Source organism: Onychostoma macrolepis, chromosome 22, assembly GCF_012432095.1.
Source record: "Onychostoma macrolepis isolate SWU-2019 chromosome 22, ASM1243209v1, whole genome shotgun sequence".
Lineage (NCBI taxonomy): Eukaryota > Metazoa > Chordata > Actinopteri > Cypriniformes > Cyprinidae > Onychostoma > Onychostoma macrolepis.
In genome coordinates, this window is record NC_081176.1 from 14,659,059 (window position 1) to 14,671,313 (window position 12,255).

General features: G+C 35.4%; 1 long non-coding RNA gene across 4 annotated transcripts; it reads left to right on the top strand.

The window, feature by feature from the left end:
* The first annotated feature begins 847 nt into the window (after nucleotides 1-847).
* On the top strand, nucleotides 848-9,472 carry LOC131531167 (uncharacterized). 4 transcript variants are annotated; one of them, XR_009268584.1, is made up of 9 exons: nucleotides 848-891; nucleotides 984-1,313; nucleotides 1,511-1,642; nucleotides 5,321-5,415; nucleotides 5,854-7,658; nucleotides 7,776-8,092; nucleotides 8,283-8,405; nucleotides 8,526-8,620; nucleotides 8,706-9,472. It is a non-coding gene; the product is annotated as an uncharacterized LOC131531167 (long non-coding RNA). The 4 variants fall into 4 exon arrangements; XR_009268585.1 differs by having other exon boundaries at nucleotides 8,286-8,405; XR_009268582.1 differs by having other exon boundaries at nucleotides 7,776-8,405.
* Nucleotides 9,473-12,255: the final 2,783 nt, after the last annotated feature.

A 12,255-nucleotide genomic window follows, 5' to 3' on the forward strand; every position in this document is an offset into this window, starting at 1 on the left:
CCCAGTATGTCTTTCGAAAAGAGTAGAGGTGTGACCTCGGCATCCTGGCCAAATTCGCCCACTGGCCTCTGACCATCATGGCCTCCTAACAATCCCCATATCTGCTGATTGGCTTCATCACTCTCTCTCCTCTCCACCAGTAAGCTGGTGTGTGGTGGGCGTTCTGGCGCACTATGGCTGCCGTCGCATCATCCAGGTGGATGCTACACACTGGTGATGGATGAGGAGACCCCCCACACTGTAAAGCGCTTTGAGTGCCTAGAAAAGCGCTATATAAATGTAAGGAATTATTATTATTATAACAGAAGTTCGTAGACCGTATTCGTGACAGAGAGCCCCACAGTGACTGAGGCAGAGCCAGCAGAGCAGGACACCCAGGCAGAACCAACGAAGCAGGGAGCCAGGGTGGAGCAGAGAACCAAGGCGGAGACCAGGACGGAACAGGAGCCCACCAGTGCGGAGCAGAAGACCAGAGCATGACAGAAGGCCACCACGGCGGATCAGGAGAACCCCATGACGGAAGAGGAACGGAGGCGGAACAGAAGTTCATAGACCGGATTCGTGACAATCAGCTTCAAAATTAAATTTAGTTTGGGTGCCAATAGCAATTTAATTAATCGAAAATAAAAGCTATTTGCAACTGAAATTACTTAGCCAAAACAAACACTTTATCTCATACACTTTGTCCTTCTTAAATGCTTTAATAACAATAAACAGTCCGGTCAGTTCAACGACTACATCCTCTTTTCAAGCGTGTCTGGTGGTTTCCCTCTAATTTTTTCCTGCAAATCTGTGGTAGCACTTCCTCTCAGATTTGTAGTTAAGTTAACCATCTTACAGCATATGAGCAAAACAACCTCAGAATGAGGACGGCGCAACTTTTACTCTTCTGTAAGCGACTTAATGTAATTTCTGTGTGATCTTAACATGATAATTTTCCAGCTTTAAGGATTATGTGTTTGCTATGTGTTTTATCTTCACAGGTCTGCTGGTGTGCCAAACTATGCAGAGTTTAACTGATAAATGGGTGAATTTAGGGAAAAATGTGATTTTAGACTGTCATCTTGGTAGAAATGATGTTTATTGGGTTTTCCAGAAACTTTCAGATTCTCCAATATTGATTCTGCGAACTTTCACAACAGACTCTACATCATCTTTTATACACGACGAAAGACTGAAAGACAAATATTCATCACTGACTTGGAGCCGTTTATTTATTAGTAACATAACTATTAATGATTTAGGAATATATTATTGTGCAAAAACAGTCACAATTCTACAGATCAGCAATGGCACCAGACTTCACACCAATGGTAAGTATTTCTAAATCGCATTTACAATTGACAAAAAATGTATGAATATGTTTATAACTAAAAATGGTCTAAAAATGATTTATGTGTATATGTGTTACTGCAATAAATGTATGCTTTTACATTTAACTCTATCAGAGGTGTTTAATCATATTTGGAAATAAAAACACAAAACTGATACAATTCTTCTACTTAAACAGAATCTGCCCAAAATCAAAACCAAACAGAACACGAGCATCAGGAACAGCCATGTGAGAAAACACTTGAGTTTCATAAGATTCTGACTGTTACATCCATCCTAATGAACATTGTGCTGATTATTGCAATTATAGGTGAGATTTTTTTAGATACAATTTTAGTTTAGTTTAGTGCATTCCTTTATGAAGAGTTTCTTTGACATTTACATTGCATTTAGTTATTCAGCAGACGCTTTTATCCCAAGCGACTTACAAATGAGGACAATAGAAGCAATGAAAACCAACAAAAGAGCAACAATATGCAAGCGCTATGACACGTCTCGCTTAGCCTAACCCAGTAGACATAGCAAGTGTTTTTTTTTGTTGTTTTATTTGTTTTTTTATAAAGAAAACAGTAGATAAATTGGTGATGGAGATGAGTTTTTAGCCGATTCTTGAAGATGGTTAAGGATGGTTAATGGGTTGAGTTGTGCAGGTCATTCCACCAGATGGGAACAGTTAATGAAAAAGTCTGTGAAAGTGATTTTGTGCCTCTTTGGGATGGTACAATAATGCGTAGTTCACTTGCAGAACGCAAGCTTCTAGAGGGCACATAGGTCTGAAGTACTGAATTTAGGTAAAGGGGTGCAGAGCCAGAGGTGGTTTTGTAGGCAAACATTAATGCCTCGAATTTTATGCAAGCAACTATTGGTAGCCAGTGCAAATTGATAAACAGAGGTGTGATGTGCATTCCTTTCGGCTCATTAAAGATTAATCTTGCAGCAGCATTTTGGATTAATTGTAGATTAATTGTATATATTGTTTCATGATCACATTGATTTCATGATAATATACTGTAACTTAACCAAAATTTAATGTGCTACTTTATGTCTATTGATGCTTAAACTTAAGAAGCCAAAAAAAAGTTGAAAACTACCCCAGAATGTTCTTCTTAAGTTCTGCTGCACTTCCGCTCTCATTCAAATCGACTCGATGAAAAAGAGGAAGCGGCCAGAATAAGCAGTAAAATGTAACAATATCACTGACCTGTTCAGGGCTTCAAGTGCAGGTCAGTTTCTTCTGTAAATACGCTAGATAGTTCAGAATCAGAATCAGAAAGAGCTTTATTGCCAAGCTTGCACATACAGGGAATTTGTTTTAGTGTCACAAGCTTCCAGTACACAGAGACAACAACACACAGACAATAAAAATAGGATGAGAATAAAAATACACACATATGCACATACAGTGCCCTCCACTAATATTGGCACCCTTGATAAATATGAGCAAAGGCAGCTGTGAAAATAAATCTGCATTGTTTATCCTTTTGATCTTTCATTCAAAAAATTTCAAAAAATTTCAACCTTGAAGTAAAACAATTGAAAGTGGGGGGAAAGTCTCATGATGAAATAAATGCTTTCTCTAGTTCATGTTGGCCACAATTATTGGCACCCAATTATTGCAATGTCCTTTTCCCAAGATAACAGCTCTGAGTTTTCTCCTGTAATGCCTGAAGAGTTTGGAGAACACCTGATAAGAGATCAGAGACCATTTTCTTCATCCAGAATCACTCCAGATCCTTCAGATTCACAGCTCCATGTTAGTACTTCTTCTCTTCAGTTCACCCACTCATTTTCTACAGGGTTCAGGTCAGAGGACTGGGACAGCATGGTAAAAGATTCATTTTGTGCTCAGTGACCCATTTTTGTGTTTATTTTGATGTTTGTTTTGGATTGTTGTCCTGATGGAAGATCCAACCAAAGCCCATTATAAGATTTCTAACAGAGGCAGTCAGGTTTTGATTTTTTATCTGTTGGTATTTGATAGAATCCATGATTCCATGCATCTGAACAAGATGTCCAGGACCTCCAGCAGAAATATAGGCCCACAACATTAGCAGTATATTTAACCGTGGACATGGGGTACTTTTTTTTATCCCTGTTTGTACTAAACTCATCTGGTGGGTTTGCTGCCAAAAAGCTCATTTTTTAGTTTCATCTGATCATAGAAGCCAGTGCCATTTGAAGTTCAGTCGTGTCTGATAACTGAATATGCTGGAGTTTGTTTTTGGATGAGAGAGGAGAATTTTTCTTGAAACCCTCCCAAACAACATGTGGTGATGTAGGTGCTGTTTGACCATTTTTTTTAAAGGTTTTCTGACCCGAGACTCAACTATTTACTGCAATTCTCCAGCTGTGGAGAGTCTTTACTGTAAAACCTGATAAGTTAATAATACTCAAAACATTTGAGTAAATAAACTCAATTTTTTTAGCCACTCAAACTCTCCTCCTCACCGTGCATTAGGACGATATAGACACACGTCCTCTTCCAGGCAGATTTGTAACATCTTTAGTTGATTGGAGACTCTTAATTATTACCCTGATGGTGGAAATGGGGATTTTCAATGCTTTAACTCTTTTCTTACAGCCACTTTCTATTTTGTGAAGCTCAACAATCTTGTTCTGCACATCAGAAATATATTCTTAAGTTTTACTCCTTGTGATGGATGATTAAGGGAATTTGGCCTTTGTGTTCCTCATATTTATAATCCTGTGGAACAGAAGTCATGGCTGGACAATTTCATGCTCTTAGTCACCCTGGTGTGCTAAAAAACGTAAATATGAATGGGAATATACTTCAGAGATATTGTACTCATAAGAATTTCTAGGGGTGCCAATAATTGTGGCCAACATGAACTAGAGAAAGCATTTATTTCACAATGAGATTTTCTCCCACTTTCAATTGTTTTACTACAATGAGGTTGGAATTTTGTGCATTTTTTGAGTGAAAGATCAAAAGGATAAACAATGCAGATTTATTTTCACAGCCGCCTTTGATCATATTTATCAAGGGTGCCAATATTAGTGGAGGGCATCTTTATTGAACAATGGGGGGAACATTTAACTGTTCATAAGGTAGATTGCCTGGGGAAGAAACTGTTCTTGTGCCTGGCTGTCCTGGTATTTGCGGCTCTGAAGCGCCGGCCAGATGGCAAAAGTTCAAAAAGGGGATGAATTGGATGTGAGGGATCCAGAGTGATTTTCTGAGCCCTTTTCCTCACTCTGGATGTACACAGTTCTTGAAGGGTGGGCAGGGGGGCACCGATAATCCCTTCAGCAGTCCGAACCGTTCTCTGTAGTCTTCTGATGTCTGAGGACTACAGAGAACAGTTTTGTCTTTATTAACGTTGAGTATTAAACTGCTAGTATCTGTTAGGCTATCAACAGTATCATTCAGAATACTGTGCTAAAGGACATCAATATCGATTATAAAGTTACATTAAAAAAATTAGCAGAGACAAATATTCATATGGAGTTATTGTAGCCTACGGAGGGAGGGAGCTAGAGCAGACGGCAAAACAAGAATAAAATGAGTCAAAGCCTAATAATTCAAAAGTGTATTCGATTTTTTCAACAAATATATTGTACTAATTTTGACATTAGGCACTTTAGAAAACGTGTTTTAATACACTACCAGTCAAACTACCAGTACTCTTCTGTTCACCAAACCTGCATTTGTTTAATCCAAAATACAGCAAAAACAGTAAAATTGTGAAATACTTTTATTATTTAAAAATTATTTAAAATTTGCTGCTCAAAAAACATTATTATTATTATGTTGAAAACAGAGTAGATTTTGTTTCAGGTTTCTTTGATGAATAGAGAGTTCAAAAGAACAGCATTTATTATTATAAATGTCTTTATCATCACTTTTGATCAATTTAAAGCATCCTTGCTAAATAAAAATTATACTGACTCCAAGATTAAAGCGTCTGCTAAATGACTAAATGTAACGTAATGTAAATGTAACGGGAGCATGTTGGTGCTGTTTAAGGCTTATTTCAGATCAAACTCCAAGCGTGTAAAAAAAGACACCAACAATGTCAAGATGAGAAACTGGAGCAGCTTTACAGCACAAATGATGAAGAGGTACAACACTCGGTCCCACTTTATATTAGGTGGCCTTAACTACTTTGTACTTACATTTAAATTAATCATTTGGTACAATGCACTTATTGTGTACATGTCATACATGTTTTTACATTATACTTATATTTTTAATTTCTGTAATTACATTTATAAGTATGCTGTTGACCCATCCCTTACACTTTAACCCACCCTTAAACCTACCCATGCCACCAAACCTGTCCCTAAACTTACCCGTATCCCACCTCAATAGCAGCAAATGTGTTTTGCAATACAATATGAACACAATAAGTACATTGTACTTATTTTTTTAATGCAAGTACATAGTAGTTAAGGCCACTTAATATAAAATGTGACCCAACACTCTTTTTCAGCATTCAGTGTGTTTAGTGAATAATCTTTCTACATGGACATTAAGCTAATTAGTGTTTTGTTTTGTAGTTTTCTGAAGTGGAGTTTCGTCTGTTTCACCCGACCAACAACACTTTTGTTCCTTTTCAAAGCCAAAGACAAGATTTAGACAAATATAATCAAGAGTAAATCATCTCATACAGTCTAACAGAAGTATATTTTGATAAATAATCATGGGGAAAAAAATTTGTTAGCTTGATTGTTGTTTAAGATTGACTGACGTGTATTACCTGAACATGTAATGAAATATCAATATTGTTCTCAGCATTACTTCTTTTTACTTTTCAGTAGCAATATATTCAAGTAATGTGAGGCAACATATAATGTTTCCTATGTTCTGATTGGCTGGACTGGTTGTGGGAACCATCTTTGGGAAAAATTCAATTGAAGTGTAATTTTGATTTATTATTTTGGCTCACATGCCATTGGTTTAGAAGGCGGGGTTTATGATCTGTAATGCAGTCAGCCAGCAGATGGCGATGGAAATGTTCTGGCTTCACTTTTCAGGATGTGTGAGGCACACTTGTTTTGTACGGGTTAAATAACCATAGATATATATATAAGCACTAGATCTCTTAAGGCGGAGTCACTTCCGGCATCATAGGGCGGCCATCTTGCCACAGGGAAGCTTTCTGGCAAGTTCTGAGGTATCTGAGGTATCTGAGTGATCAGCACGAACATAAATCTTCTTATCTCGCTGAAATCTTGACGGATTTACAAACGGTTTGGTTTCTTACAAACGTTATTAACGTGGCTATAATTCTGAATGCTGTAACATGTTGAAATTGCAGATTGTTATAATTATTCATATGTATGCAGTGTCATAACTACATCTCTGACGTTGATAACAAATCAAACCGTTTGAAAATCGGTAGATAATTGAGCAAGTTATGGTTATTTAAAAAGTACATGCTTCATACAACACAATGTTACGAGTGAGCGAGCACCCTGTGGCAAGATGGCCGCCGTGTGCGGACGTCGACCTCCATTGGCCAACAGCGTGTACGAGGTATCTAGTGTTTATATATATATCTATGTAAATAACTGGAAGCCTGGCACAGTCAAGTCACAAACGGCCGTGCCCGCTCTTATGCTAAAAATAAGGTGGATAAATGCTCATTTGTTTGCTCTAAATTGTGTGTGCGTGTACAACTATACCATATTCTGGGGACAATTTTGCACCTAAGTGAGTTAAATCTGATGAAACCTCCTTCAATCATAATTTGTAAAAATGGTTTAAAAACAAAGTAGGTTAAATTAAGTATTTTAACAATATTAATATCTGTTCTGTATATAAAACAATATGCAACTTCCCATTTGGATTGGTAAGAAAATGTTTGTGTCGGTGTGTGGTGTTAATATGCAGATTGTATGTTTATGAGCTGTGTAAATAATTTATTAATGTATTTCATTGTCAATCAATAATCTGTGTTGCATATTTGATGGATAAAACTTGACTTGGGTAATGCTGAGTGCTGCTGTCACTCTTCTGAAGTTCACACTTCTGGTTTTTATGTTTTTTAATGTATCTATATTTTCTTGCTGCAGTCGTCTGCTCCAAGTCTGTTTTTTTTTTTTTTTTTCACATTTGTGGGTTAGTTGGCTTCAACTCTGGTCTGGTTGATATGTCAAGTTTGTGTACAAAGTCACACATTGTGGAAAGTTCCAGCGCATGGGCCTCTGGTATTTTCGTCTTCGATTTCATCACTATTAAGTGTGTTTGCTGGTTTCCTCTTTTATTCTGCAGAAGCAGTTTTGCTCAGATTGGTGTGAACTATTTACTGTATATCCTCTAAACAACCACAGAATGAGGACAGTGCAGCTTTTAGTCTTCGGTAAGTTACTCAGTTTTTATGATTTTATTGGTTTTGTAAGGATTGAATAGTTTAAAAAAGTGAATTTGTTCAGTGTTAAATTATACAGAATAATCTGATCTGTGTGTTTCTTCACAGGTCTGCTGGTGTGTCAAAATACAGAGCGTTTAACTGATAAATGGGTGAAAACGTGACTTTAGACTGTCAGATTGGTGTAAGAGACATTTACTGGGTTTTCCAGAAACTGACCGATTCTCCGGAGCTGATACTGCGAACTTTCTCATTAGATTCTACACGATCTCACGTAGACCAAAGACTAAAAGACAAATATTCATCACTAACTTTTAGCCATTTACTTATTAGGAATGTAACTATTAATGAATTAGGAATATATTATTGTGCAAAACTAAACAGAAGTCTACAGCTCTGAAATGGCATCAGACTTTACATCACTGGTAAGTGTGTATAAATTTATTTTGACAAATCAGTTTGATCTGTTGTTATATCTATGAATGATCTAAAAGCAGTTATCATGTACATATTACATTCAATTTGTATTTTAACCTTTATTTCTATCAGAGGTCTATGCAAAACTGATGCATGTTAGGGATTTCCAAACACTAAACCCTTGTATTTTCTGTTCAGAAGAAGCTGCTCGAAATCACAATCAGACAGAACTGAAAAATAACTCGCAATGTCCGAATACACAGCAATCTCTCATAATTGTGTACTTCATACCAAATATTGTGATGTTTTTGGCAACAATAGGTGAGATTTCAGGTTTCTACATGTGTAAATATAATATATCTTTCTTTTAAATGTTTAATACTACATTCCTTTAATGATCGACTGTACAATGTTTAATCAGTAATGATGGTGCTGTTTTAGGCCTATTTCAGTTCAAACTTCAAGAGTGTAAGAAAAGATGTCAACGATGTCGAGATGAGAAACTGGAGCATCTTTACAGCACAAATGATGACGAGGTACAACACTCGTTTAGTGAATGTGTTTAGTGAATACAATTATTTGACTTGTACATTAAAAGCTAATTTATCTTTTATTTTGTAGTTTTCTGACGTTTCGTCTGTTTCACCCGACTAACAACACTTTTGTTCCTTTTCAAAAGCCAAAGACAAGAACTAGACAAATATAATCAGGAGTAAATCACCTCATAGAGTCTAATAGTACGTATTGTATATTGTGCTAAATAATGAGTAAAATATTGTTAGCTTGACTGCTGTTAAAAATTGACTGATGTTTGTTACCTAAACATGCATGTAATACAAAATTTGCAATGTTTTCAGGATGACTTTGCTTTTGTTTTGATAATTAAGTCTTGTAAATAAAATCTTAAATCTTAATTCTATATGTTTATATCGAGTGGCTTCATTCTTTGACTCTGGGCTTTTATACACATAATGATGTAAAATCACGAAGGGGAATGAAGATTTTTTAAATGTTTTTCAAAGTCAAAAAACAGGAAAAAGAAATATTATGAACTACTGTAATTTAAATGAACTGTTTTATGCGATTTTTTAATTTTTTTAAATGTAATTAATATAACTTGAATTTATGCATTAGTTCAAATATTGTAAAGCTTGGTGTTATAATGTAATAACGTAAGGTGACGTGAACAATCTTTATGTTTCCTGCGTCTTTATTGACTGGATGCTTGTTTACCTTAAGCGTGAAATATGTAAATGCTTATTTGTTTTTTTGTTTATGTGTGGTGTTAATAATCAAATTGTAAGTTTATGTTTTAAGGGTTTATTAACATATTTCAATGCCAATAAATAGGCCTTCTGTATTTGACATATAAAACTTATGTAATGCTGTGTGTCGTAGTGAGTCTTTTGGTTTGTATTTGTATTTAATGTCTTCATTGTGTTGCTATGGTCTGTTTTCTCACAGCTGTGGGTTAGTTGGCTTGAACTCTGGTCTGGTTCAAGTTTGTGTACAAAGTCACACATTGTGAAAAACATCAGTGCATGGGCCTCTAATATCTTCGTCTTCACATATTTTTAGCTGGTTTCCTATTTTTTTCATTTCTGATTTCTGCTCAGATTAGTCTAAACTCTTTTAATGCATATCATTTAAACAACCACAGAATGAGGACGGAGTAGCTTTTAGTCTTTAAGTTACTCAGTTTTTATGATTTTAATGATGTTGTCATGACTGGGTACAGGGTTAACTTACCTATTAAGCTCACCAAAATCTACATTGAGACATTTTAGTGCACAAGATATTGGTTTCAGTATAAAAAGTTATGTTAAAATAAAATATTACGGTAATCTCTCACACACACAAAAAAATATTTTATTTTAAATGACAAAAGCATTTCAAGTAAGATATAAACCATTCAATTCAAAAAGTCCGGCTGTGCTTAAGCATACCCCTGTTCCCATTAAGTGCACATCATGTTTTATTAAAAATTCTTGTTTATTTTAAGAAAACTTTAAAAAGAATAATTGTAAAAATATATTTTTTGAAGGTACAAAGTCAATCACAAAAACCCAGAACACTAAAATCAAGCAACAAGGCACTCAAGTCGATCAGTTATAATCATAATGAAGTGTCACTTAGGCACATTGCAACATCTATACTAGTCCACGTTCAGCTAAGTAACACATTCGAAAATCAAATAAAACATTTCATTCATGGGGATGAACACAGAAACTAGCCTCATTATGAAACCTCTTTTTAAATGGATGTCAACTTATCTATAGTCTCTTAAGGCTGGAATACACTACACGATTTTTGCCTTGATTTTCCACAGATTTACAGTCTGGAGAAGTTGATGCTAGTTGCCAAAGATCAGAGCCAGTCTGCAGATTTGAGTCGACAGAATCCATAGAAAATCGATTAACTTAACTTAAAGTGACAACCATCAGTTAATATTTACAGTCTGTTTATGAAGTATTTACATCGACGTTCAGTGTGGAAGAGCTTAAAGAGAGCACACTGAGCTTAATTGGAGCAGCAACCATTTTTAATACATTTCATGTTTTCCAAATTTCAAGATTTTGCTAAATAAATAAATAGGTCATGTATTAAGTTTATACATATTTTAATATTAACAACTATTAACTGTAAAACCACAGACCAGTCAATTTATAATATTATGGATGTAAAAGTACAAGCCAGTAATGCCTGTGAAGTAATATGTTAGCGTAGCACACAATCTTATACAGCTAGTCTGCTAACTGTGTTCTGTAGCATCTGCGCTATGTTGCTACAACTATCTTTTGGATCTAATGTAATTATTTCCCACATCCAAGTTCCAGATTATAATATGCATAAATCTGGACATTAATCTCTTAATTTTAGAATAAGTAGTGAAATTTACCCAAAATAAAGGCTTAAACATCTAAAAAAAAAAAACTAAAAAAAAACGCATTTAAGGGGTTCCTCTTTTGTTGAAAGTTTTTAGACAGCTTTCAAAATGGCCGCCAGACAGTGTGAACACATGGAGACTCATATCTCAGCGTGCAATGATCTGATTGACTTGAAATCATAGCAGGTATATAGTAACAAACATATCAATTGGTTAAGACATCAAGTATGATAATATTTTTCTTTTTAAAATCTGATCTCAAATATGGAAGTGTGCTTCATGGGTACGTGAGCTTAATAGGTACGTTTACCCTAGTTTTACAAGTTGAATGGGTTAACATTGTTACGTTCTACAGAATAATCTGAATGATCTGTGTGTTTCTTCACAGTTCTACTGGTGTGTCAAACTACGCTCAAGAGACAGTTACTGGGTTTTCCAGAAACTGACAGATTCTCTTTCGTGGATATACTGCGAACTTTCATGGCATATTCTATCTTTTTTTATATGACGATAGATTAAAAGACAAATATTCATCACTAACTTGGAGTCGTTTATTTATTAGTAATGTAACTGTTGAGGAATTATGAATATTATTGTGCAAAAACAGGCAACACTCTACAGCTCAGTGATGGCACCAGACTTTACTGGAAGTGTGTATAAAATTATCTTGACAAATCAGCCTGACCTGTCGTTATATCTATGAATGATCTAAAGCAGTTATAATGCACATAATGCATTACATTTGTATTTATCCTTTATTTATCAGAGGCCTCTGAAACATTGATGCATGTTTGAAATTTCTAAACACAAACCTCTGTATTTTCTGTTCTTAACAGAGATCACAATCAGACAGAACTGAAAAATAACCAGCAATATCTGATAGTTTTGTACTTAAATAAATAACTGTCATCACTCATTCATTTACCCTTGTGTTGCTACAAACCCATTTTACTTTCTCCAATTGAACACAATCAAAAAGGGTAAGTTAAGCATAATGTTGGCTAACAGTCTCCGTCACCATTTATTTACAGTAAGTGAATGGTGTCTGAGACTGTCATTCCGCCCACACTGTGTTCTTTTATTCCACAGAAGAAATAAATAACTTTTCATACACAGTCAGTGTGATTTTTTAATAGTACACTCACTTTCGCTGCAGTCTGTCTTCGGTTTAGACATGATGAGAGGCTCGTACTCCTTTAACCGCGGGCTGCTTATTAGCTGAAAACTACCTTCATGTTTTTTCGACTCGATTATCTTCTATATTTGTTTGTTTACATGTACACA